A 25,700-nucleotide genomic window follows, 5' to 3' on the forward strand; every position below is an offset into this window, starting at 1 on the left:
CTGGGAGGTGACGGCAGGAAGGAGGGGAATCCTTAAATACCCGCTCTGATTAGATCATTAAGACATTACGACAAACAGGTGCTGAGGTTAATCTTCTGTCCAAACCCGAATATTCGGATGCGCATGCGTGGGAGTGGCGACACTCGACTTCATGCGCATGCGCAGTCTGTAAAATATCAGAAAGGATTGTGTCTCTCACCTGCTTGTTCGCGCGCTGAATTAATAGCACACCTGGGCTGCCGGTGTCAGGATGTATCAGTTAAACACAAGGATTGCCTGCGATCAATTCGCCGGGCGTTCGGCGTTTCTTGGTACTAAAGTGTAGGGCCAACGGCTACCATCCCTCTACGTTGTATAGTGTGACACTCTTCGTAAAAGCGTCCGCGCAGAGACACTAGTCTCTGCGCGTGCGCCCAACTCGGATTAGTCGAAACACTGGCAGTAACCACGCATATTCTGTGGAAGGCGCCTGCATCACATAGAGCCCCAAAGATGCGCTGCACCTAAAATTGTCATGCACCGGGCAGCCAGAGCAGGCATATAGATAGTGATTGTGATTTACAACATCATGTTGGATTAATGGGCACTCATACTAATCTGACTACAGGCCCCCCCCATATGACGGATGCTGTAACAGCTCAAGTGCTAAGTTGCTTACTCTCATTACTCGGGCCTAATAATATAGGGAATGCCTCGATGGGTGAGTTAAAGTCAAGGAACCCAAAGAAATGTATTAATAAAAGTCAGATATGATGTCTATTTAGATAGACTGGCTCAATTCTTAAGATCCACTCCCATCATTGGGGTATTAGTATCTCTGAGTTGTGGTTCAAAGATGTAAATTAGTGACCAACCCAGACGTGCTTCGTCACATGTGTATTGCGAGAAAGGTGTTAAAAGATTTTATGGGCATGGGTAATATGTAGAGGAGATGTCAGGCCTTTTCCACTCCCTGCCTGGGATACCTATAATCTTAAGATCCCTCACCAGTAAGACCAGGGTATACGGTACTGTCCATCATCCTTTTAGTTCTAAAGTGAAGTATGTTAGCTTCATCTAGATATATCGGGTGTTCCTCTGGTTGGGTCTTCATCACTGAGGTACACTAGAAGTTAATACTAATCAAGGTCATAGCCATCATGATACAAAATTACTCATTTGTGATGGAATCCTTGATGGAATACAGAGATGATAGTGAGCTGCACAGATCATCATACAGTTCAGATCGAAGTCCATGGAATGTGGTCATTCAGACCATGTGTGTCCGTTTTCATTTTGAAAATCCACCTTTGCTCTCTTGAAAACAGAAACCTTGAAGTGTCTGTTATATGTTGGGGAATCAAAGGTCGTTCGAGCACGATCCACCTCAGATCGTCGGCTTTATGTCGTTTAGCCAAAAAATGATCTGTGAGGCAAGTGGACTGTTTCTTACATCGAATCGTGCTCTTATGCTCACTGATGCGGAGCATGATTTTACGTGTAGTGTGCCCAATGTACTTCAGAGAGCAAGGGCATGTGATCATGTATATCACGCACTCAGAGTTACAGTTAGTATGACTGTTTAATATCCAAGGGCGACTTGTGCCTATATCAACTGATATAGTCTTGGTCGTCTGAGGACAAACGCTACAAGAGCCACAGGGGTAGTGGCCTCGTACTGGTGGTAATGACCATAGAGTGTTACTGGTACGTACGGGCTGCGTTAGTGGTCGTGTGTGCACCAGGCTGTTACGTAGACTGGGGCCCTTTTTGATTGCAAATAAGGGAGATGGAATATTATCTGAGGCCACATTCAAAATGTGCCAGTGTTTCCGTATCGTTTTCTGTAATCTGTTGGAGAGGGTGCAGAAGGTAGTTACAAAAGTCAGCCTGTCAATGGGAGTCCTAGGAGTGCTGTTGTCCAGTAACGCATCCCTGTTGTTGTTGGATGCTCTCTTCCAAGCCTGACGCACTATTCGTTTGGGATACCGACGTGACCGAAGTTGAAGTGCCAGTTCACTGGCATGTTTGTTAAAGAGATCCTTAGTTGAACAGTTCCTCCTGACACGTAGGAACTGGCCCACAGGGAGATTTTCTCTAAGGGCCCTCGGGTGGTGACTGTCAAACGATAGAAGAGAGTTTCTTGACATCGGTTTCTTGAAAAGTTCACAGTGTAATGTGTCCCCAACGGGAAAGATGGAGATGTCGAGAAAGGACAACCGTTGTTGATTAAACTCGACGGTGAACTTCAAAAAAGCATTTTGCTGGTTGAGCCAAGTGTGAAAAGCCTGGATCTCAGGGCTTTCTTGGGAGAAAATCTACCCATATACAAGTGATACTTACGTGGCTCCACTTTTTAATAATAAAGGTAGGCGCTATGGATCCAACTATTCCTCCTCTGGGTCTGAGCCGGGATCTACTGACTCTGACTCTTCTACCAATGCGTTTCCGCAAGGGCGAGGGAGAGGACAATCTCGGAGATACAGCAAGAGGCGTGGTACACAGGGTTTTTACCCAAGTCAGGGCCAATGGTGGCCACCAGGCCCCTGGGGCTACCAACCACCACCTTTTCCACCACATTTACCACCATTTCCACCATCACAACAATTCTATCCTAATCAGTCTTTTTTAGACCAGGGCCAAGGGAGAACGAGGGGCAAACGGAGAGGCACTGCAACCGTCCATTGGCAACCAGACCCGACATTCCCGAACACTCGGAGCAGGAGGGGCAATCTTCAACAAACCCCCAGCTCGACCAACGAATGAACGATCTCGTAGTCAACTTGAGCTCTAGGTCCCTTACAGACAGTGAACTTAGTGTTCTCAATAGAGGGCTGGGTTTTGTCCCCACCTACTCGGGTGACCCTTTTACTATGAGATGTGAGCTGGAAAATTTCTTCAGGAAAATCCGACTCCATTTTTTCTTTAAGAACAGAGAGCTAGATGATAACATCTCTTCCAGTGAAGATACCAACATTGTTAACACTGGATTACGCCCTAAAAGCAACTTTACACCTATGGCACATCAGGTTCCTTCTCAGGTGCACACTTTCAGGAAGGCAGTGACCTTTGATGTGATGGCGCTATGTGACACACGACTCACGAATTTCTGTAACTTTTCCAGAAATGACAGATTGGCCCTCCAGAATTTAACTACAGATACGTCCATTACTATCAAGCCAGCAGACAAGGGGGGTGCCACTGTCCTGCAAGACACTGTCACTTACCGAACGGAATGCCTTCGGCAACTTAAGGACAATAAATCCTACCGGATCTTAGAAATAGATCCGACACCAAGGCTCACTCAGGAGATAAAACACTTGGTTGAGGAAGGGGAGGCAGAAGGATGGATTACACCACAAGAGGCTCAATTCCTGGTGACCTCAAATCCAGTGATGCCTTATTTCTACTGCCTCCCCAAGATTCATAAAAACCAACAACCCCACCCCCCCCCGGGACGTCCCATCATTTCTGGGATTGGCTCACTGTTAGAGCCTCTATCCAAGTTCGTGGATGTCTTTTTATGGCCAATGGTGTCAGAGATGGCCACCTATCTCAAAGACACCTCCGATGTCTTACGGATGTTGCCAGATATTGAGTTTAACACCAGTACCGATATCTTGGCCAGCTTTGATGTAGAGTCACTTTACATGTGTATCCCGCAATTAGAGACTCTGGATTCCATTAAAAGACTCTTGGAAGCACGTGATTTGAACAGCATGACTCCCGTTCACTTCATTATGGAGTGTGCCAGGATAGCAATGACAGAAAATTTCTTTAGATTCGAAGATCAGATCTTCTTACAAATCTCTGGCACCTCTATGGGGAGTGTTTTTGCGCCAAGCCTCGCCAACCTCTATGTTCATCTATTCGAACAACATCATGTACTTACCCACAGCAACCCTTTTCGCAAACATCTGGTGCTGTGGAAGAGGTACATAGATGATATACTAGTGGTTTGGCGAGGCACAAGCCCTGAGATCCAGGCTTTTCACACTTGGCTCAACCAGCAAAATGCTTTTTTGAAGTTCACCGTCGGGTTTAATCAACAACGGTTGTCCTTTCTCGACATCTCCATCTTTCCCGTTGGGGACACATTACACTGTGAACTTTTCAAGAAACCGATGTCAAGAAACTCTCTTCTATCGTTTGACAGTCACCACCCGAGGGCCCTTAGAGAAAATCTCCCTGTGGGCCAGTTCCTACGTGTCAGGAGGAACTGTTCAACTAAGGATCTCTTTAACAAACATGCCAGTGAACTGGCACTTCAACTTCGGTCACGTCGGTATCCCAAACGATTAGTGCGTCAGGCTTGGAAGAGAGCATCCAACAACAACAGGGATGCGTTACTGGACAACAGCACTCCTAGGGCTCCCATTGACAGGCTGACTTTTGTAACTACCTTCTGCACCCTCTCCAACAGATTACAGAAAACGATACGGAAACACTGGCACATTTTGAATGTGGCCTCAGATAATATTCCATCTCCCTTATTTGCATTCAAAAAGGGCCCCAGTCTACGTAACAGCCTGGTGCACACACAACCACTAACGCAGCCCGTACGTACAAGTAACTGTCTATGGTCATTACCACCAGTACGAGAGGCCACTACCCCTGTGGCTCTTGTAGCGTTTGTCCTCAGACGACCAAGACTATATCAGTTGATATAGGCACAAGTCGCCCTTGGATATTAAACAGTCATACTAACTGTAACTCTGAGTGCGTGATATACATGATCACATGCCCTTGCTCTCTGAAGTACATTGGGCACACTACACGTAAAATCAAGCTCCGCATCAGTGAGCATAAGAGCACGATTCGATGTAAGAAACAGTCCACTTGCCTCACAGATCATTTTTTGGCTAAACGACATAAAGCCGACGATCTGAGGTGGATCGTGCTCGAACGACCTTTGATTCCCCAACATATAACAGACACTTCAAGGTTTCTGTTTTCAAGAGAGCAAAGGTGGATTTTCAAAATGAAAACGGACACACATGGTCTGAATGACCACATTCCATGGACTTCGATCTGAACTGTATGATGATCTGTGCAGCTCACTATCATCTCTGTATTCCATCAAGGATTCCATCACAAATGAGTAATTTTGTATCATGATGGCTATGACCTTGATTAGTATTAACATCTAGTGTACCTCAGTGATGAAGACCCAACCAGAGGAACACCCGATATATCTAGATGAAGCTAACATACTTCACTTTAGAACAAAAAGGATGATGGACAGTACCGTATACCCTGGTCTTACTGGTGAGGGATCTTAAGATTATAGGTATCCCAGGCAGGAAGTGGATAAGGCCTGTCATCTCCTCTACATATTACCCATGCCCATAAAATCTTTTAACACCTTTCACGCAATACACATGTGACGAAGCACGTCTGGGTTGGTCACTAATTTACATCTTTGAACCACAACTCAGAGATACTAATACCCCAATGATGGGAGTGGATCTTAAGAATTGAGCCAGTCTATCTAAATAGACATCATATCTGACTTTTATCAATAAATTTCTTTGGGATCCTTGACTTTAACTCACCCATCGAGGCATGCCCTATATTACTAGGCCCGAGTAACGAGAGTAAGCAACTTAGCACTTGAGCTGTTACAGCATCCGTCATATGGGGGGGGCCTGTAGTCAGATTAGTATGAGTGCCCATTAATCCAACATGGTATTATAAATCACAATCACTATCTATATGCCTGCTCTGGCTGCCCGATGCATGACAATTTTAGGTGCAGCGCACCTTTGGGGCTCTATGTGATGCAGGCGCCTTCCACAGAGTATGCGTGGTTACTGTCAGTGTTTCGACTAATCCGAGTTGGGCGCATGCGCAGGGACTAGTGTCTCTGCGCGGACGCTTTTACGAAGAGTGTCACACTATAACGTAGAGGGATGGTAGCCGTTGGCCCTACACTCTAGTACCAAGAAACGCCGAACGCTCGGCGACTTGATCGTGGGCAATCCTTGTGTTTAACTGACACATCCTGACACCGGCAGCCCAGGTGTGCTAGTAATTCAGCGCGCGAACAAGCAGGTGAGAGACACTATCCTTTCTGATATTTTCCAGACTGCGCATGAAGTCGAGTGTCGCCACTCCCACGCATGCGCATCCGAATATTCGCGTTTGGACAGAAGATTAACCTCAGCACCTGTTTGTCGTAATGTCTTAATGATTTAATCAGCGCGGGTATTTAAGGATTCCCCTCCTTCCTGCCGTCACCTCCCAGACTGCTCGCAGTCTGGCTCGAAGTACCGACGGACAGGTAAGGAGAGGGAAATCCTGGGTTCCGCTATTAGTAGACTAATTGGTTTGGCTGTGTTGGGGAGAATATCATGCAATAGGACCTTCCCAATGCGAATCAACACAGCGGGTAGCACTGCCCTTCCTTAGGGACCCGACGCCATCAGCCCATAGAAAGAGGTTGATACTTCTTCAACCTTATGAAGGGAGATAGGCCCCTCTGTTTTTAATATACCAAGTTGGCTAGTAAAGGTTCATGCCTATGCTGAGTAGTATGAAGATTCACAGGTAGAGTAGGTTTATGAACTGAGCATCTTTCTCGGCATACCTGTCATGTCACACATGAGGGGCATGCTTTTCAGAGTCAGGGATTTAGTGGTTTTTATGTGTTGAAGATATTGTAAGGAGTATTGAGGGACTAGTATCTGTATGCAACTTGTTCTCTCTTGTCCTTACATTTCAACAGAGCGGGGCTTCCTTCACCGAGCAGTCAGCCGGGTGAGGTGAGGCTTTCCTCCCACAGAAAGCTGGGTGAGTCAAATCTATGTTCAAAAAACGTCATTGATTCGCAACAATGTTTTGGTTTTTGATAATAATGACAGTGCATAAAGGGCACTGCATGATAAGAGCCATTGATGCTGTGTACGTGTGTGTGAGAGACCTTTCTTATGGTTTGATTTCTCCTTAACTTTTTTTAGGAAAGAAGATAAAGCTCTTGTACCCAAGCAAAAAGATTGCTAGTCTGGTAGGGTGGCTGTTGCCACACTTTATTTGATAATAACATCGTATTATCTTAGAGGTTTTTTTGTTTCACATTACTTTCACTGAATAGATCAATCCTGCAGTAGCCTTGTTTTCAATCAATTTAGATCCTGAAGAAAGCCGGGTTAGTCAACCATTATGGCTGAAACATGTCGACCTCACGAGACCAAGTCAGGAAATAGTCATCTTTGTTTAAGACTATTTTGGTTTTAGATATGACACCTGGGCAATCCCTAATAAACATATTTTTTGCCCACGTAGTCATTTTTAATGCACTTTCTACCTTAGAGCACTGCACATTTTTTCTGAGTCCTCAATAGTTGATTTATACACTGTGCCAGGAGACTGTTCTATCTTGGGATCACTAAGTCGAGCACCCAACAGGGCCGGCTGGCTCGATATTATGGGCCCAGACCTCTATCCCTCAGAGTCTCAGGTGAGGAAGCTCCGCCAAAAGGGTGGGCTGATGGACTCTCAACTTCTGGTGTAGTGATACACTGACTATTTGAAGAGGCTCTCACTTTGTTTACGTATTACAGGAAACAGTGGTCCCTGAAAGCAAAACGATAGAGCAGCATCTAGTGACTTTTTGTCTGTTATGTTTGGACTTAAGACCTTCCGTTAGTTTTTTTTTTTTTTTTTTTTTCTGCATTTCTGCAGCACAAATAAAACGAGGAAAACACATCTCATGATTTATTTTGTGCAGAAAGGTGCCCCTTCCTGCACAAAATCCATCAAGTCAACAACACAAATACGCTTGAACCATGGTTCCAGGTGCCTGCGGTGGTGCTCAGCTGGAAATTGTATGCCGGCGCAGGCAGAAAGAACAGGAATGCACTGTCACTTGTAAATATGGTGCATTCCTGCCCTTTCAATTAGCACAGCAAAATGATGTGCGGCACTGCCCTGTGCCAATTCTTTGTAAATATGCTCGCACTGTTTTGGTGGTGTTAAATGCTTTACACATGCCTGTCTCCTAAATTAAGCCTGACTGCTCCCTTGCCAAGCTACCAAGGGTTGAGCAAGGATGAATTTACTGAGCTTTGACTGGACTTATTGGTGATTGTGGTGAGGTGCACAGTAGAGCCAAATTATTTAAATATGCAGACTATTTGTTTCAGTATGACTCAAGCCCTCCATGGGGGAGTTGAACTCTCTCCCTGAAAAAACAATTAGCGGGTGAGATGCTTTCAATAGATACGGTCTCTGGTCGTGTTTTTGAGGGCTCCTAGAAATATAAAACTGTAAGATTTCCAGAAGACAACATGCAATCCAGAAATATTCCAACTCCAAAATGTAGGAACATTTTCCATCCATGCCTTGCTACCAGCCCCAGTGTCCCTGCCAGCGTTAGTCTCAATCAGCCATACTTTTCTCAAAATTCCACCAACTGTTCCTTGGAGATTTAAAGAGACGACCCCTCACTACAGAGAACCACACAGTGACTTTTGATTTCAGATGCTGAATGACTGGTGCTCAGGTTCAGTCTAAATCCAGCTTGACACCCTAGGGCAGAAGGAAGCGCTGCTTTCGTATTCCACTGATGTTTGTCAATGTGCATGCGCATTTCTCCCTTGACAGGTACTTCTGCAGCATCCACAGTGGAAGTGGCTGCGACAAATAGTGATTTGGTTTGCTTGCGCTATGATGATATACGCTAAAACAGTGGGTTATAAATCTGAGGGTTGTTACAGGGAACATTACCGCCACGGTAAAGAAAGAAGGAAAAGGAGAAGGAAGGAGGATTAAGAGTGACAATGAGAAAATGAGAGAGTATGTGAAGAAAAAGGAAGTCATAGGAAAGCTAAGGAAGGGAACAGAGGCAGCGAGAGAAGAAGAATAATTAAAAAATTACAAAAAGAGGAAAGTTAACTAAAGGAGGAACAAAATCCATGCCTCTAGGTTCAAGTATGCATGTGTGTGTATGCACATGCACACCACACCCCCCTCACGCACTTCAATACATCAGTAGACACAGGCGGCCTCATCTGAAAGGTATTTGATCAGATAAAAAATTCACTTTCGAGGGGCTTTCCCAATAGGTTAGTCTTCGATCAGTCAACTCTATAAAAACAAGCATTTGCAAAGCAATCGGTCTCGCCTTTGGGACCTTATATGTATTTAGCTATGCAGCACATTAGCCTGGGTGCTGAAACATCTACTGTTCTTTAACATGGAGGGAAAGTAAGCACCAAACCGCGTGACACGCCAGGTATGGTAACACATGGAGAGAAAATGGTATAGGTCAAAGCTCTGTTTTTAATATAAAATCAGGGCCTTCTGTGGTCATATAACTGAAAATACAAGATTTGAAAAAGATATTATTGTCTACGGGTGCTCGTGGAAGATGATTTCTATGGACTGGAATCTAGAGAATGCTAAAGTGATTCTGGTATTTTACTGAGCTCTGCTGGTCCTTTTCTATCAGGAAAGTTAAATAGAGGCAGTAGCCAGAAACATAGAAAAGAGAAAGTCCCTCAGCAGAAAGCAATTCTGGTATTTTACTAACCTCTGCTGGTAATGTTTTAAAAGGCAGTTAAATAGAGGCAGTTGAACAGAAAAAAAAGTCTCTAAGAGGAAGCAGACAAGTCCTAGGGCTGATCTCCAGAGCCCACAAAGAACATACACATATAAGTATATACTAAAGTATATAAGTATATACGAGAAGTCTTGAATGCTCGACCTAATGAGCCTCCCTCTCCTCTCTTCAGAACCAAAGAGATTTCAGACAGATATACGGGGTACATCAATATAGTCATCAACATTTACATTTTTTAATGACAGAAAGACAATAGAGTAGTGAAATTATATTTGTTGAAGTGTACTTTTGGAAAAAAGTTTACTTAAATAAAGGTTGATTATGATAAAATAGGGTGTAGCTTGTAGGTGGGAAATGTCTTAACCCCTTAATAGCACTGACAAACATTGAACATTTTCAACTGGCCCCTTGGCAGTGGTTGAGTATTTTCTAACATGTGAACAAACTCTAGAACAGGCTGCCTCAGTAGGCGGTATTTCCATGACTCAGGTGCATTCAATAATGTGTCTATTGTAATAGAGAGTAAGGTGGAGACACCACCTTTTTTGGTTTATTTTCTATTAACTTTGACTCTAAAGTAAGGACAAAGTTAATGACAAATCCAACAGAAAAGGTGGTGTCCGGTACAACAGCCACATTGTGGAGTGCATTTAAGTGATGGAAATACACCTGACGGAGACAACGATGCTCAACTAATATGTCTTCCAAGGTCCTAGGTTGAATATGCAAGGCACATTGATGGATATAAGGAAACTAGTTGCTCACCATGGGGCAGATTCATCAATATTGCATGTAACACAATGCTGCAAGACACATTGCTGCATTGTTCTGCATGCATATATATGGTGCATTCCTGTCCTCTCCTTTCGCTGGTGCCCTTTTAGCTAGCTAGCGCCAATGCAGGCACCCTTGCGTCATGGTGTAAGGGTGCGTGGTTGCATGCAGAATAGTTTTTGTGCAGGAAGAAAGACCTTCCTGCACTAAAACAATCCTTTGGGGATTTTTCCTCTTTCTATATGTGCTGCAGAACGAGGCCACGTAGAAAGAAGAAAAATAAAGATATTTCTTCCCATAATGCCTTCCCAGGGATGTAGAATTATGACACATTTCTAACTATGCCACTTATGTTAAATCTGGGAATGCAGCAAAATCCATTGATGTGGAGTAGTGTAATTTTGATTCCACCCTAATATACTTCAGGAGGTCATTAAAATCATGTGTAGTCATCCCTCTAATTAAATCTGTGTGATGGGATATTGTATATTTAAACTAGTCCACGGGAAAACATATGAGATTTATAAGTAGTGTGCCTAGAAACGTGACTAATAGAAATTCCTGCAATACTTATATATTAATATTTTAAGAGAAAGCTAAAGCCTATAACATGTTTTGTTGTGAAGCTGATGAGATGAGATGTATGTGTAGAATAATGTTTAGACATTTACGCATGTAGTCAGAAATTATGTTCATATTGGTGTATTGTGAAATTACATCTTTTAACGTAATAATCTGTTATCTATTCATTCATTAAGAAACTACATTGCTATGTGCTTAGTAATGTGCTCATATCTGTAACCCTGTGCACCATTAAATTGACATAATTTTGTGGCATTAAGAGTAGTTTTAGCACAAGCTCACGTTTAAGTCTAAAATTTGATTTGTATTTAACCTCTGATGTAAAATGTGTTTGCTTGCCTCTTTTTTCTACTGCAGGTGCAGACAAAGCCTCATTATTTAGTTGAGGGGCATTTGTGCTGTAGTAAGATAGAGTGGTTTCTTGAAGACAGAATTTGGCAAAGAGAAACGAGGTAAAGAGCAAAGAGGTGAGTTCCCATGGAGGAGGAGAAAAATGGTCATGGACGAATGAGGTAGCAACTTATTGATGTGCGAAAGATGGTGCCAGTAGCCAATTTGTGCCTGAATTGTATAAGTAGCTATGCTATACACATCATTTTAGTACAAATGAAAAGTCTTAACTAAGACAGATGCGAAACAGAGAATCGGTCTGGCACTGGCTGCTAGCCTTGTGCCTTTGCGAAAGAACTGCCACAACGTGATGCATGCTGGAGTGGGTGAATGAAAAATGTGAGTGAAACAACCACAGACCAATGGATAAAGTTTGGCGACACCCCCATAAAATACTATGGTATACACATAGTTTTAGTACAAACAAAAGGTTTGGGCTAAGACAGACGTAAGAAAGATTATCGGTCTGGAATGCTTAAGTTAATCTCAGCCATTGACAATCACTTGGGCCACACTCCAGTCCATTGTTTTTCACTTACCATGCCACATCAGTTTGGACCCTGCCATATGCAGATCAGTTTGACCTTTCTCTAATAGGAACAATCCAGCCCGAATTGCCAGGCCAGACCCTCCCTGACCCTAAAAACAAGCAACCCTAGACCAGTTTGTGTCTGGAAGGGGGTTCTTTGGTCAAGTGAAGCTTGGTTCCTGTGGCTTAGTGAGCTCAGGGCCCAATTATGGGCCTACCCATGCCACTTAGGGCAGGAACTGGAACAACAAGATGATGGACGAAATGCTTAAATCAATCTCAGCAACAGTCAATCGCTCTGGCCTGCCTGTCCGGTCCATCATTTGTCAGCCACCCTCCCACCTCAGTTTTGACCCAGCCATATGCAAATCAGACTTGACCCTGCTTAAATAGGAACAGTGAAGCCTGAAGTGCCAGGCCAGGTCCTCCTGGTACCAGAACACAAGCAGCCCAAGACTGGTTGCCCTGGTTGGGGCTCTGCAGCCAAGTGTAGCTTGGTTCCAGTGGCACTGTGAGTACAGGACCCATATCTGAGCATGCCAGTTGCAGTTAAGGCAACAACTGCAATAACAATAAGGCTATGGATGAAATGGTTGTAATAATCCCAACCACTGCCAATTGTTTGGTCCGCACTCCAGGTCATTATTTGTCGCCCACCATGTCCCCTCAGTTTGGACCCAGCATATACAAATCAGTCTTGACTCTGCTCCAATGGGAACAGTCACTCTTGAACTTCCAGGCCAGTTCTTCCCTGAAAAGGACCACAAGCAACACAAGACCCCCCACCACCCCCACCCATGAGAACAAGTCGGCTGAAGGCCACCACCCGCTCCCCCGCTCTTACCTGTACCAGGAGGCAAACTTAGGGTACACCACAGATGGCTGTAGGTCTAGCTACGCCAATGCCCGTTTCGCCTCTTTGGAGCTCTTCAGTCGGGTATAGCTTGATTTCAGTGGTAAAGGGAGGAAGAAGGAATGAAAGAAAAAAGGGAGAAAGAAAGAAAAATAGAAAGAAAAATAGAAAGGAAGAAAGAAAGAAAGAAAGAAAGAAAGAAAGAAAGAAAGAAAGAAAGAAAGAAAGAAAGAAAGAAAGAAAGAAAGAAAGAAAAAGATAGAATATTATCAGAAGGGAAGAAAGAACGATTGAAGGAAAAAAGCTGGACAAATGGAAAGAAGGCTTGACAAATGGTAAGGAAGGAAGCAAAAGATGAAGGTAAGAAAAAGAAAGTAGGCAGGAAGACGGAAATGAGTCAAAAAGGAAAGAAGGAAGGTACAAAGATGGAAAGAAAGAAAGAAAGAAGAAAAGAAGGACTGCAAGGAATAAAGCAAGACAGATGTAAGAAAGAAACTAAGGGAATGAAAGAAAGAAAAATGCAACAAAAAGCAAGAAAGATAGAATAACAATGCAGAACAGTTTCAAATTAATACAATATGGTATTCTGTGAAATAGCATCAGTCAGATAAAAAAAACAAAAGCCACTCCAAAAGGGATTTACAGCAGCACTGGCAGAAGACAAGAAACTATGAAACTGGATTCTATGTCAGTACCGGAGGCTTCATATTATGCTATATTCTCTCTTCGCTTTATTATAACAAAAACATCCAGCAGCCAGAGATAAAGCCATTGTCATGAACCAGAAAAAACTACAACTCCCTATAACCCAGCAGATACATAAGTTCATAGTCCTTCCACCATTTCGGCAACAGATCCTCATAGTCCCCTGTCTGTCTCCTCTCTCCCTCTTTCTTCGCTGCTTTGCAGCCAGTTAAGTGCTCCTATATATTTTCTTTGTTCTTCGTGGTTTTTTGGTATATTGTGTGGGCTCTTTCACATGCGCTTCATATTCTGTGTGCTATTGGCATTTTTTATTGCAGATTTCTTGGTTTCACCGCGGGAGCGCTTTCCTTTGCTCCTTACGCGGTTTCGGCCCCTTGCGGTGCTTGTACTGCCCGCTAGAGGGACTTGGCCCTCTCGTTGCTCTTGCAGCGGCGCTCTTCACGGAGGAGCCGCGCTGCGAGAGCTACGAGCGGTTGCCTTGTCCCGCTGCCTCACCTTGACGCCCGTTCTGGGCTGTCTTGTCCCGCATATCATTTAACGCCGCGGCGGGGATCTGTATTGGCCTCAGAAACTGACGCGCTCATCGGAGCGTTGTATTGTGCACAGAAACCCGCTTTTCTTCCAGCACACGAACGCGCTCTCCCAAACCTCACACATCTCGAGGTACACGTGAGGGAGGCAGCAGGCCACGCGCGTAGGGGGTTTTGTGATGCCCCTATTTGCCACCACTGGTTGCCCATAATCTTTACAGGTAACAGCCTGCCTACACAATTATTGAAGGGTTTTTCCCTCTATTCTGTAACTTCCTTAGTGTTAAGGAGGATCACTTTGGTTGTTTGTTCTTGCGGTGTGTTTGAAGGTGTGCTAGCCATGGCTGGTCAGGCTGACTATTATGAAGAGGATGTCCAGGGTTTTTCCTCCTGGGATGATGATTTTTTTGAGGTGGTGGACACCTCCATTTATAGAGTAGTCAACGAGGTAGTGGGTCCTATGGAACAGCGCCTGTTCCAAAAGATTGTTCAGGAGTGTGCGAAAGTAGCGGCGCAGCGTTCTGAACCCCCGGCTGAGCCTCTCAAGCAGCCCGGGGAGAAACCTCCACCTCCTAAGAGACAGTGCGTTGAGGGTGTAGATGTGGCCGCGCTTGAGCTCCTCATATCCGCTTTTGGGGATTCGGCGGGACCTTCCGTTCCCCCGACTTTACCGGCGGATGTCCCGCAGGAACCTATAGAACCCCCCTCGCCTGCGACAGATGACAATGGCACTTTAGGGGATACTGATGATGAGGCGGGGTCTTCACGGCCTTGGCTCCCGTCAGCAACCCCTTCTACCTCCGCATCTGCGAACCCGGAGGACGCAGATATGCTTAACCCGGATGAGATTATGCACCCCCGTTCGGCGGCTTGGGTTCCCCGGGATAAGGTGGACCGTTTTGTGGCCAGTAGACGCCGGAGGCCCCTGGAAAAGGAGGCTCGGGTTGTCTTCGGGCGGAATGCCCTAGGCCCTTGTTAGAAAATAAAATCGCATTTACACCAGAGCTTGATCCTAAGATGGCTACGTTTTCGGCTAAATTTGTCAAGGACCCGCGGAAAGGCATCGACCAGTCTTGGCGTTCCTGCCAAGATAAGTTGTTGGACGCCATTGGCCCCATGACCAAAATACTGGACATGGCTGAGGAGGCGAAGGTCTCAGGGTCGGCCATTTCCCCGGAAGTTCTTTCGAATTGGGCCCAGCGTGCCATCGTTTTCTTAGGCAATGCTAATTGTGCTCTATCTACCAAGCGCAGCCGGTCGCTTCTAATAAAACTAGACCCTAAACTTGGGGACCTGGCATCCTCGGAGGCTGGTGCTGTGGCACAAGTTGGGCTCTTTGGAGACCCTTTTGTTAAAGAACTGGGGAAGTTCGTGGCAACCTTCACGTCACTTGATAAGGCACAGACCCGTATTAAGCGGGTTTTCAACCAGTGGGTTTTCCACGGGGCCGGGAGAGGTAGGGGGCGCTCTCCCGGCCGAGCCAACCAACAGAGCTCCGGTAGGGGGCAAGGCTCCGCTCGTGGTCAGTATAACTCCTCAGCAAACTTCAATAACTTCTACCCCACAAGAGGGCAACGCTTCCGCGGATGAGGAAACTTCATGTCCAACTCTGGGACCACTCCCTCCGGTAAGTGTGCTTCCAGCGGATCAGATCCGCATTGGGGGTCGGTTGCAATGGTTCGGGATGCTTGGGTGGAAATAACTTCAGATGCTTGGGTTCTTCAAACCATTTGCAGGTTTCACATAGACTATCAGGGGGAACCCCTGCAGGAGGCTCCGCCTCACCGGATCTCTTTCTGTGCCCAAGATGCTCAGTTGATCGGCAAAGAGCTCTCCGCGTTGCTCGACAAAGGGGCTGTTTGTCGATCAACACTCCATCCCCGCGGTTTACTCAGCAATATTGTTTTGGTCGACAAGGCTGATGGCGGGCGGCGGCCGGTGATCAACCTCAGAGAATTCAACGGCTGGTTGGTTTACCAGCATTTCAAGATGGAGGGTATCCATCTTCTACGGGATGTCCTCCTGCCATCCGATTGGATGGTGCGCCTCGATTTAAAAGATGCCTATTTGGTAATTCCTATCCATCCTCCCCATCGTCGGTTCCTACAATTCTGTTGGAGGGAGCAGGTATACGAATTCACCGCCCTTCCGTTCGGTCTGTCTTCCGCACCATGGTGTTTCACCAAGGTCCTCCATCCGGCGGTGGAAGTTCTCCGGGCCCAAGGGGTTCGCATGATCATTTACTTGGACGATACGCTGTTGAAGGCTCAATGTCCGCGAACCCTCGTTTCGCAGCTCCAATTGGAGGTGTCTCTTTTGCAGAACCTGGGTTTTGTAATAAACGAAAGCAAGTCAGTTCTCCAGCCTGCCCAGAAGGTAACGTTTCTGGGTTTCGTGATAGATTCCGTGCAAGCAATTTTGAGCCTTCCGTCACGGAATATGGCGAACATTCATCACAAGTTGCGTCAGACGATCTCCAAACCTCACATCTCCTTGCGGAAGTTGGCACGGCTTGTAGGCCTTCTTTCATCATCCATTCAGGCAATTTTTCCAGGGCCTCTGCACTATCAAACACTGCAACGCCTCAAAGCTTTCCAATTAAGGAAAGGGAAATCTTACAACCATATCATTCCCCTCTCGGAGGAGGCTAAGGAGGAAATTGCGTGGTGGTTGTCACACATGGAGGCCTGGAATGGTCGGGCAATCTTCGGGACAGTCCCGGACCTGATCATAGAATCCGATGCCAGCAGAACAGGCTGGGGTGCCAGGTGCGGGGTTTTTCCACCGGCGGGTTGTGGTCTGTCGACGAACAGAGTCTCTACATCAACTGTCTGGAACTTTTGGCAGGGTCCTTCGCAGTTCGGTGTTTTGGCAGGGTCCTTCGCAGTTCGGTGTTGGACCAAGGACAGAGTACAGTCCTGTGTTCTACTGAAAATGGACAATGTTTCGGCTGTTCGTTACGTCAATCGCTTGGGAGGCCCCCGGTCCCAGGCTTTAGCGAATTTGGCAAAAGATTTTTGGACTTTTTGTTTCGATCACCATATTTCGGTCACGGCAGAATATCTCCCGGGCCGGACAAATTAGATAGCGGATTGGCACTCTCGGTACCTGTTCGATTCCAGTCTATGGAAATTGGATTCACCGATCTTCCAGTGGCTCCAGTCGTTGTGGGGTCCCTTCTCAGTGGACTTCTTTGCCACCCGGTTGGACAATCAGATGCCTCGTTACTTCAGCTGGAAGCCGGATCCGATGGCGGCAGCCACGGATGCTTTCCTTCAGAATTGGTCGGAGGAGAGCGGTTACGCGTTTCCCCCATTTTCAATGATCACTCGGTCGGCGGCCCAAATTCGCCGTCAAGGGGCAGAGGTAACCATGGTGACACCGTGCTGGAGGTCTCAAGTCTGGTTTCCGGTTCTTCTGGAACTTTCTTGGGATTTCCAATCCTACTCCCCCTGTATCCTCATCTGCTTCGGAATCCGGACGGGATGTCACACCATCTGGTCACTCAGGGGCGACTCCGTCTCATGGCATGGCGCCTTTGCGGCAACACTGGGCGCTGCCAGGCCTTTCGAGATCGGCTGCGACGCTCTTGTCTAAGGCCTGGGCGGACAGTACCATGAAACGTTACAGGTCCGCCAGGTTTCGATGGGTGCGTTGGTGTGTTCGAAGGGACCTGGATCTCGTGGTCGCGGATGTTGTTCACGTCTTAAATTTTCTGGCTTCTCTGGCGTCCGAGGGCCTTGCTTACCGTACGGTGAACGCGAGTCGATCAGCAGTTTCTGCAGGTCATATTCCGGTGGATGGCAAACCGCTCGGGAAACATTCTTTGGTTTGCCGGTTGTTGCGTGGAATCCGTCTATCCTTGCCACCGGAGCCTCGCTATTCGGCCCTTTGGGATGTTAATTTGGTGCTGAACCTCTTTCTGTCTTGGCAGTCCAATAAATATCTCTCCTTGAAGGAGTTATCTTCTAAATTAGCTACACTGTTGTGTTTGATCTCATGTAGGAGAGTGTCGGATGTCCGGGCTCTGGATATCTCGGCACGCACCTTTTCACCAGAAGGCGTAGTTTTTACTATTGAACGTCGGACAAAATCACACACCCGAACGGTGTCCTATCCTGCGTTTTGGGATTCCCCGAAGTCGTGTGTTGTGGATTGCCTCAAGGCTTACGAAGACCTGACCCTAGAACTTCGCCCTCTGGGCGAGCGCCAACTGCTGATTGCACTCCGGAAGCCACACAAAGCTGTGTCTTCGCCCACAATTGCTAGATGGGTGCGTTGGGTTATGCAAGAAGCGGGCATTGATATGAAACAGTTTGGTGCGCATTCGGGCAGGGGAGCCATGGCTTCTAAGGCATTTACGTTGGGAGCTCGTTTGGAGGACCTGATGCGAGCGGAAGATTGGTCCTCGGATTCGACCTTCAAGAGGTTTTATTTTAAACCGGTTGTGGAGGTTGCTCAGTTGGTGGTAAGCAAGCTTTGAACTAGCATAATCCGAAGCCTCTGGTCCTGCCATAGAATCGGAATTTGTGGGTAAGTTCCAATTCTATTAAGGACACGGAGGCGTGGATTATCCCACCCGGTGCACGATGGTGCGAACCCACCCGTACTGTAGTAAGTAAAATATTTTGAGTTCTTTAAGGTGCTTCGATGCTGTCGTCTCTCATGCATTTTGTTTAAGTTGTCTTCCGCTTGTTTTTGCCGTTTCCCTGATATTTGATTTTTTGTCCTTCCAGGAACTGAGGGGTCAAAACAGGACCAGTGATAATTTGCGTGATTCGCACGAAGAAAGAGGAAGAGAGGAGACAGACAGGGGACTATGAGGACCTGTTGCCGAAATGGTGGAAGGACTATGGACTTATGTATCTCCCGGGTTGTAGGGAGTTGTAGTTTTTTCTGGTTCATTACAATGGCTTTATCTCTGGCTGCTGGATGTTTTTGTTATAATAAAGCGAAGAGAGAATATAGCATAATCCTCTCCTCCGTGTCCTTAATAGAATTGGAACTTACCCACACCTCTGTTAGGCAAATTCCGATTTTGCTTCACATCACAAGCTCATGCTATCACATCAGACTCTAAACACAACACTAAAGCAATAATAAAGTGAAAACTAAAAACTCTGTCACTCAAGAGAACTAAGGGTTATATTATCAAGGACAACGTTAAAATTATCGACGGTTTAGCGGCAGAAAACTGCCGCTAAAGCGGCGATAATGGGCTTGATAATATGGCGCAGAGAATTCCAACAGAAGCCCATGTTCACACCAGAACATGGACTTCTATTGGAATTCTCCAGTGCATATTATCAAGCCCATTATCGCCGCTTTAGCGGCAGTTTTCTGCCGCTAAACCGGCGATAATTTTTAACACCATCCTTGATAATATGCCCCCAACTACCTTGTGTGGGATCTGCTCCTTCTGAAAGAGCAAAATGAAGTCACTCACAGTGAAGTTAACCAGTTGCTTAAGTAGACTGACCCAGAGTCACATACTGCAAGCGGTGGTGGGCACAATGACACAACGACAGTCCAATGAATGAAGAGAGGTGGCTGAAAGCCCCTTTATGTAAATATGTTATTCATATAATTTTAGTAAAATCAAAAGGTCTTGGCTAACAGCACACCAAAAATGTCTGACTCCTTTTGAGAACCGGGTCTTTTGTTAAAACCTCTCTTCTCACATTCCTTACTCTCTCCACCTTTAGTTCCTGGTACAGCCCGCTTCACACTTGCTCATTGTCTCTGCCCCATTGTTTCGTTTCTTCGATGACATATTCATTTACAGAGGAACGCAACACTTCACATAGAATTGTAACATGAAGCGCGTCCACGAGTTCACAATAGAGACGGCGGACCGTGTCGAAGACGGGAAAGCGTCATAATAGCTTCCTGCATTGATGACGCTTTTTCGTTTCGGCCCAATCTTCCAACTCCCCCTACCTGCAGCTGCCAATCGGACCGTGAGACGCCCCTCCGCGCCCGGGCCGTGCATGCACGCATCTATACGTTGAGTCCAGCTGCTGCCTGGAAGCTTTCAGACATTCTGCTTGTTCTCCAAGGCGACATCCTTTCCCTGGTGAGAAGCCCGACTAACACGGCGAGATGCATGCATTATTCAGAGTACATCTGTGACAGACCCTCCCTGGGGACCCCTCCTTGTGACAATATTCCACTCTGTATCACTTACCTAGACACGGAGACGCATCTCCCTGGAAAGGCCTCTGTCTCTCGCAGGTGAGCTTGTGTGCGTTTTGTAGGCCCGAATCGGATGTGCCAACTATAGAGGTGGGGTAAATATTTCACCTTTTTTTTAGGCTCCATGACTAGAAGATGGCGAGCCCTCACATTAACAGGGGGAGTGAGCCACGGACCTTTGCTATGTAAAACATACAAAAAACAACATAAAACAAAGGAAAGTTTATTAAAAATTTTAAAAGTGTTTCTTTCAAATATGGAAGCTTTGATACCTGCAGTAAGAAGTACGTATTAAAAGTGAAAGTTTTGGGCAACTGGTAGTCTGACCTCACATATTTGAAAATGCCTTTGATAATAAAGTGTTTCTGTGAAATAAAATATTTTTAATTATTAAAATCATTTTATTTTTCGTACTGGCTACCGGGCTATGTTAGGGTGGGGCCGGTCTGGGGTCACAAGAAGGAGTGGTTCTGCACCATAAGTGCGCATGACAGGTTGGCCGGTGGAGAACAGTCCTAAGGCTCCAAGGCCCCACCTGAGCGGCCAAACAGGCCTCTCAGACCAATTGCACCTCTGCTGTCATGCTGATGACAGCAGTGTCGTGATTGGCTTATGGAACCCTGTTTGCTGCTGGAAGACAGGAAGAGAAGAGGATGGAGGAAAAGCTGCAGCCGTAATCAGGTAAGTGTTGTTTTAAAAAAAAATGTATCCTCCCCGCCCACCACCCCCGTTCCATAGCAGCCGCCACTGCTTAACAGAAGAGATGCAGCATGGACAGGATCTGCGCAAACTGGCCTAAAGTGCCCAATATGATGCAGGGTTTCTTGACTTCTATGTGTGAATATATACCTCTGCCCTACACGAGGCCCTTAATTGTAAAATAGGATAATTGCACTGCCCCCCCATCCACAGACGAACACAGAGTTGTGTCATTTGCAATAGGCTGTGTATTTGAAAATGAATATATAAATCTGATAGCAGTGCTCTGAGACCTTTTCTTTACTTGGTCTCTTTCTTGCCCATATAGAGATTTTCTAGCCTATCTTTTTGAAGATCATTTATTTTTATTTTATTCTGGGTATTTACACTATATACATATTGCAAGCCTGGCTTCCTGTAAATAAAGTGGAGAAGTTGTTATTGCAATCATTTAAATTGAACATATAAAACGCCTACATGTTGCAGGGATCATTGGAAACTCGGTTAGGCGGTCAGCCAAGTGGCTAAAGCTGTAGGGCCTCATACTCTGCAAGTCCCTCATGGGCCAGCAGGAGGCGATACAAACAGACGGAGACCTCTGGTTTCCTTTGTTTGCAATCCTCAGATCTGAAGCCACCTGCAGATTTGAAAGAGGGAGGGGAAATACCCGTGCAAGTGGGGTGCACTAAGCACTCTGTGTGCAGGGAAGGAGCTATTGGCCCCACCCACCCTCAGTCAAGACCCTAGCTTTTCTCTAAAAAGCTACATGCCGTGTTCCTTATGCCCACGAGGAGGCCCCAGAGCCAGCAATATTAGAACAATAATGTTGTAATCTTTTATCCTTGCAGCTCAGTGGAACAAAAAAGGTTGAAATGAAATGCTGCTTTTCAAGTGATAAATGCAAACGTGGTGAGCAAAATAACGATGGATTAAACCCAGATCTGTGACTGGGGTGAAAGTTTTGCCAATGTGCAACATTCCGTCCATCATCTTGTGTGTTTTGCTGTTCGCCCTATGTGGGAAGGGTATGCCCAGACGTGGGTCCCGTGCTCACTACGCCACTGGAGTCAAGCTATCTTGGCTGAAGAGGGGTGAAACCCCGAAACCAGTCCTAGGATGCTTGATTCTGTTCCAGGGAAGACATGGCTTGGCAGTTTGGGCTGGACTGTTCCCATGAGGCACAGGGTTAAGACTGATTTGCATATGGCCATGTCTGAACTGGGGTGGCGTGGTGAGCAAAATAACGATGGATTAATCCCAGATCTGTGACTGGGGGTGAAAGTTTGGCCAATGTGCAACATTCCGTCCATCATCTTGTGTGTTTTGCTTTTCAAGTGATGGCAGCTGCAGAGCCCCACTTCATTGGTGGGGCTTGAGAGCCCTGTGTTAGGCTCCTGCTCAGCAGACGAACATGTCTGCGATTGCTTTTAAATAAATCAATCATTTTTTTTTTAAATACAGCCTGCTTTTCTTAAAGGAAACTGGGCTGTGTTTAAAAAAACGTTCCTTTTTAAAATTTTGATGACAGTGGTCGCTTGGAGTATTGTGGCTGCTAAAATACTTAGTACATTTGGGCCATATTACATATAGGGTGCACTTTTCCTGTTTGCGCCATTGCGCACCTTAAAGCAGGTTTGACGAGTGCAAACAGGGAAAGAGGACCCTATTATAATGATTGCACTGCTCCCAAGTCGTGTTGCCTTGAGGGTAGCGCACTTAAGTGAAAACGGAGCGGGTTTGAAGCAGGGACTCTGTGTTTCACTGTGTAGGAGGCAACCTGCCTGCACTTTTCAGAGGAGAGAGAGAGATTCCCCTTACAGACTGGTACAGTTAGTTGATGCACCTGCCTTTAAGGGTATATTTGGGGGTCCATAGGACCCCGTTTCGCCCTCAGAGGACTGCCATCAGGGAGTGCACTGACACTCTTTGCCTCTGTGCCTGTGTCTATAATATGACGTGGGTGCAGAGGCAAAGTGATTCCCTCATTTGTGTGGGACATGCCCCCATGCAAATGAGGGAACACCCTCTGGTGATAGTGCTTGTGATAATCTGGCCTGGTATATGATGTACATTTATGTAAGTGGGCACCTTGCACCAGCCCAGTCAACCCTTATGGTGATTTAAGATGTCTTAGACAAACTTAGAAAGCTCTCTAAGTGGTAGCTGTGGAGAGCAGCTTTCAGGCTTAGTCCAGAAGGAGTATAAAGCAGCAGTTGTTTTACCAGAATGTAATCTTATAGTATAGATTAAGTTAAAAAGAACCACACAAAGTATTTATAAAAATATCTTCAAGTGTCTTTGATGCTTCACAGGCCCTGGAAGGTTCCTGTATGATGCACAGGCACAGACAATGCAGAAGACTGGAAGGGAGACGATGTCAGGCCCAAACGAAGTCCAGAGTGCCCAGACGGTAGAAGAACAGTGGTGTCTGATTTGAATCTTATCCCACGATGAATATAGAGACCTACACCCAGGTAAGCCCTTAAATACCATGGGGAAAGGGTTAGGAAGACTCATGCAGGGGCACCCTCTCACTTAGAACCAAGCACCCTGCCTTCAGGATTGCAAAGGCCTGCTATAGGGGTGACCTAAAGGTTTTAAGTGCAGTGACCCTAGATCTTGGAAACCTATATCTTTAGTAAGTGGTGCATGCACCAGCTTACACAGGCTGCAATGGCAGGCCTGTAATTCCATTTTCAATGGTCTCTCATGGGTGGCATAATACATGCTTCAGCTCATGGGAGATCTCTGGGGTACCTATGCCCTGGGTACATGGGTCCCATATACTAGGGACTTAAGGACTGAACACAACAGTTTAGGGAGAAAGCAGATAGACTGAGGTCCTGATTTGCAGGGTCCCAATCAGACCAGCTTAGCACCAGTCAAAAAGTGGGGGTATCCATAGAAGTAGATCTTACTTTCCTACAGTGCTGGTGCTATATGTCCGCCAGCACTATCTGTATCACAGAAAGTGCTGCACCAGCATTTGCATCCCTTTCTGTGATATCAAAGTGCCATGGGGGTGCGTAAAGCTGACACATATGCCCGTTGCACCACCAGACCACTTTCCATAATACAGCCCCTGGACCATTGTTAAATGAGTGAATGGGGGTGTTCCCAAAGGAAAGGTAATGGGCCAGTGGAATTGTTGTGAATATTTATTCAAAACAATTATAAAGGCTTTTCCTGACTTTGATGCTCAAAATAGTTAAGAAAGTGTTGAAATTAAGTTTGAAATTGTAGATTCAAATATGGAGAAGACATTTCTTCATACAGAAATATAAAAACCTTTTTTGTCTGTGGCAGAGCACCAGTTGTGGGTGGATGCACTTACCTGCCTGCAATCTATTGTGATCAGAGGTGGAGAGCTGGTAGGGCTGCGTCATCTGCAGCTGGGTGCCAGGACGCCTGCTTCTGACAGTGCTTGTAATGGTTGGTGTTGAATGGAGGCAGTGGCCTTGTCCAGGATAGCCTTGGGGAACCATACATGGTCAAAAATCTGGGAGTTTGAGTTCATTCTGCCCTTAACTTCCAGGCCCAAACTAAAAAAGTAGCTGGGACCTGTATTGGACTCCTGCACATGCTCAAACCTCTTCTGGGTTTCTTTGAAACTACAGTCCGACAAGTCATCATCCAGGCCTCCATTCTATCAAGGTTGGATTACGCCAGTTCACTTTATCTGGGGGCTAATAAGGCTGAAATCCTACTTATACAAAGGGCTCGAAATGCGGCTGCCAGAACCCTACGTGGCCTCCCAAGAACCTGCCCCATGACCAACGCCATCCGCAGACTTCATTGTCTGCCGGTGGCGATACGCAATGAATTTAGGTCTTTCTTTATTGCTCACAATACCATGAATCTCTCTTCCCCAGATATCCTGGCAAAACTGCTATCACCCTACATACCCACTCGCCAACTACGTTCCATGGGCCAGCATCTGGCGGTTGTTCCTCAGGTGAGGAAAGGGCGTGCAGGAGGACGCTCTTTCCACGTCCTGGCTGCGAAACTATGGAAAACTCTCTCCCGGTTCACATCTGTAGCATTAATAACCACACTGTATTTCGTAAAGCCATTAAAAACCCATCTTTTCCCTTTGTCATAGGCCTTGCTGTTCTCTTTCAGTTTCCTTCTAACATCCGCTACCGTCAGGGCTGGGACGCCCCTTTGCTGGGGCAACTGTGCACTCTACAAAACTCATAGCATAACATAACATGGCATAAATTGATAACCATCTTATCTGAGCATTATTGCCACGCCTTACCTCTTATGAAAAGAACATACCGAAAACACAACTTAAATCTACCAATAAAATTTACAACTAGTTTGTTTTATTTCTTAGACCATTCTATTTGAAAACAATGTACGCGCCTTGAAATATATAAAATTACAAAGTTTACTTTCCATATTATAGTATATGATGACATTTATTTAATTGGTTGGTTTCAGGTAGCGCCTTGCAGCCAAGAGATCATTTTAGAGCACTTCCAAAATCATAAATTGTTCAAAAACCTCCACGACCATGACCCACATTTCTCTTTAAAGTATTACGAATTATAAATAGCCTTTGACCTCTCATGCCAGGCAGAATGAAAACCTAATCACCTCCACTAAGAAAGGACACCTGAGCAAGAGAGGAGACCCAGGCAGTCTTTACTTGGCATGACTGACAGGGACATTTGATCACTGTTATATGATATTTAAATGACTGGACATTCATATTCTAAAGCACTATTAGTAGAAGGTAGGCCCTGCGTACTGTCTTAAACAATCTTTGCTTGCATCAGCACAACTGCAAGTAAATAGACACGAGTGTGTGGTGCACATAGTGATGAATTCATGCCACTTTCAGTGGCATATTTGGGCATTTTCTGTCCCTCCACCCACAATTGAATGACTTGTTGC

The sequence above is a fragment of the Triturus cristatus genome, chromosome 3_1, assembly GCF_964204655.1.
Source record: "Triturus cristatus chromosome 3_1, aTriCri1.1, whole genome shotgun sequence".
In the NCBI taxonomy this organism is placed as follows: domain Eukaryota; kingdom Metazoa; phylum Chordata; class Amphibia; order Caudata; family Salamandridae; genus Triturus; species Triturus cristatus.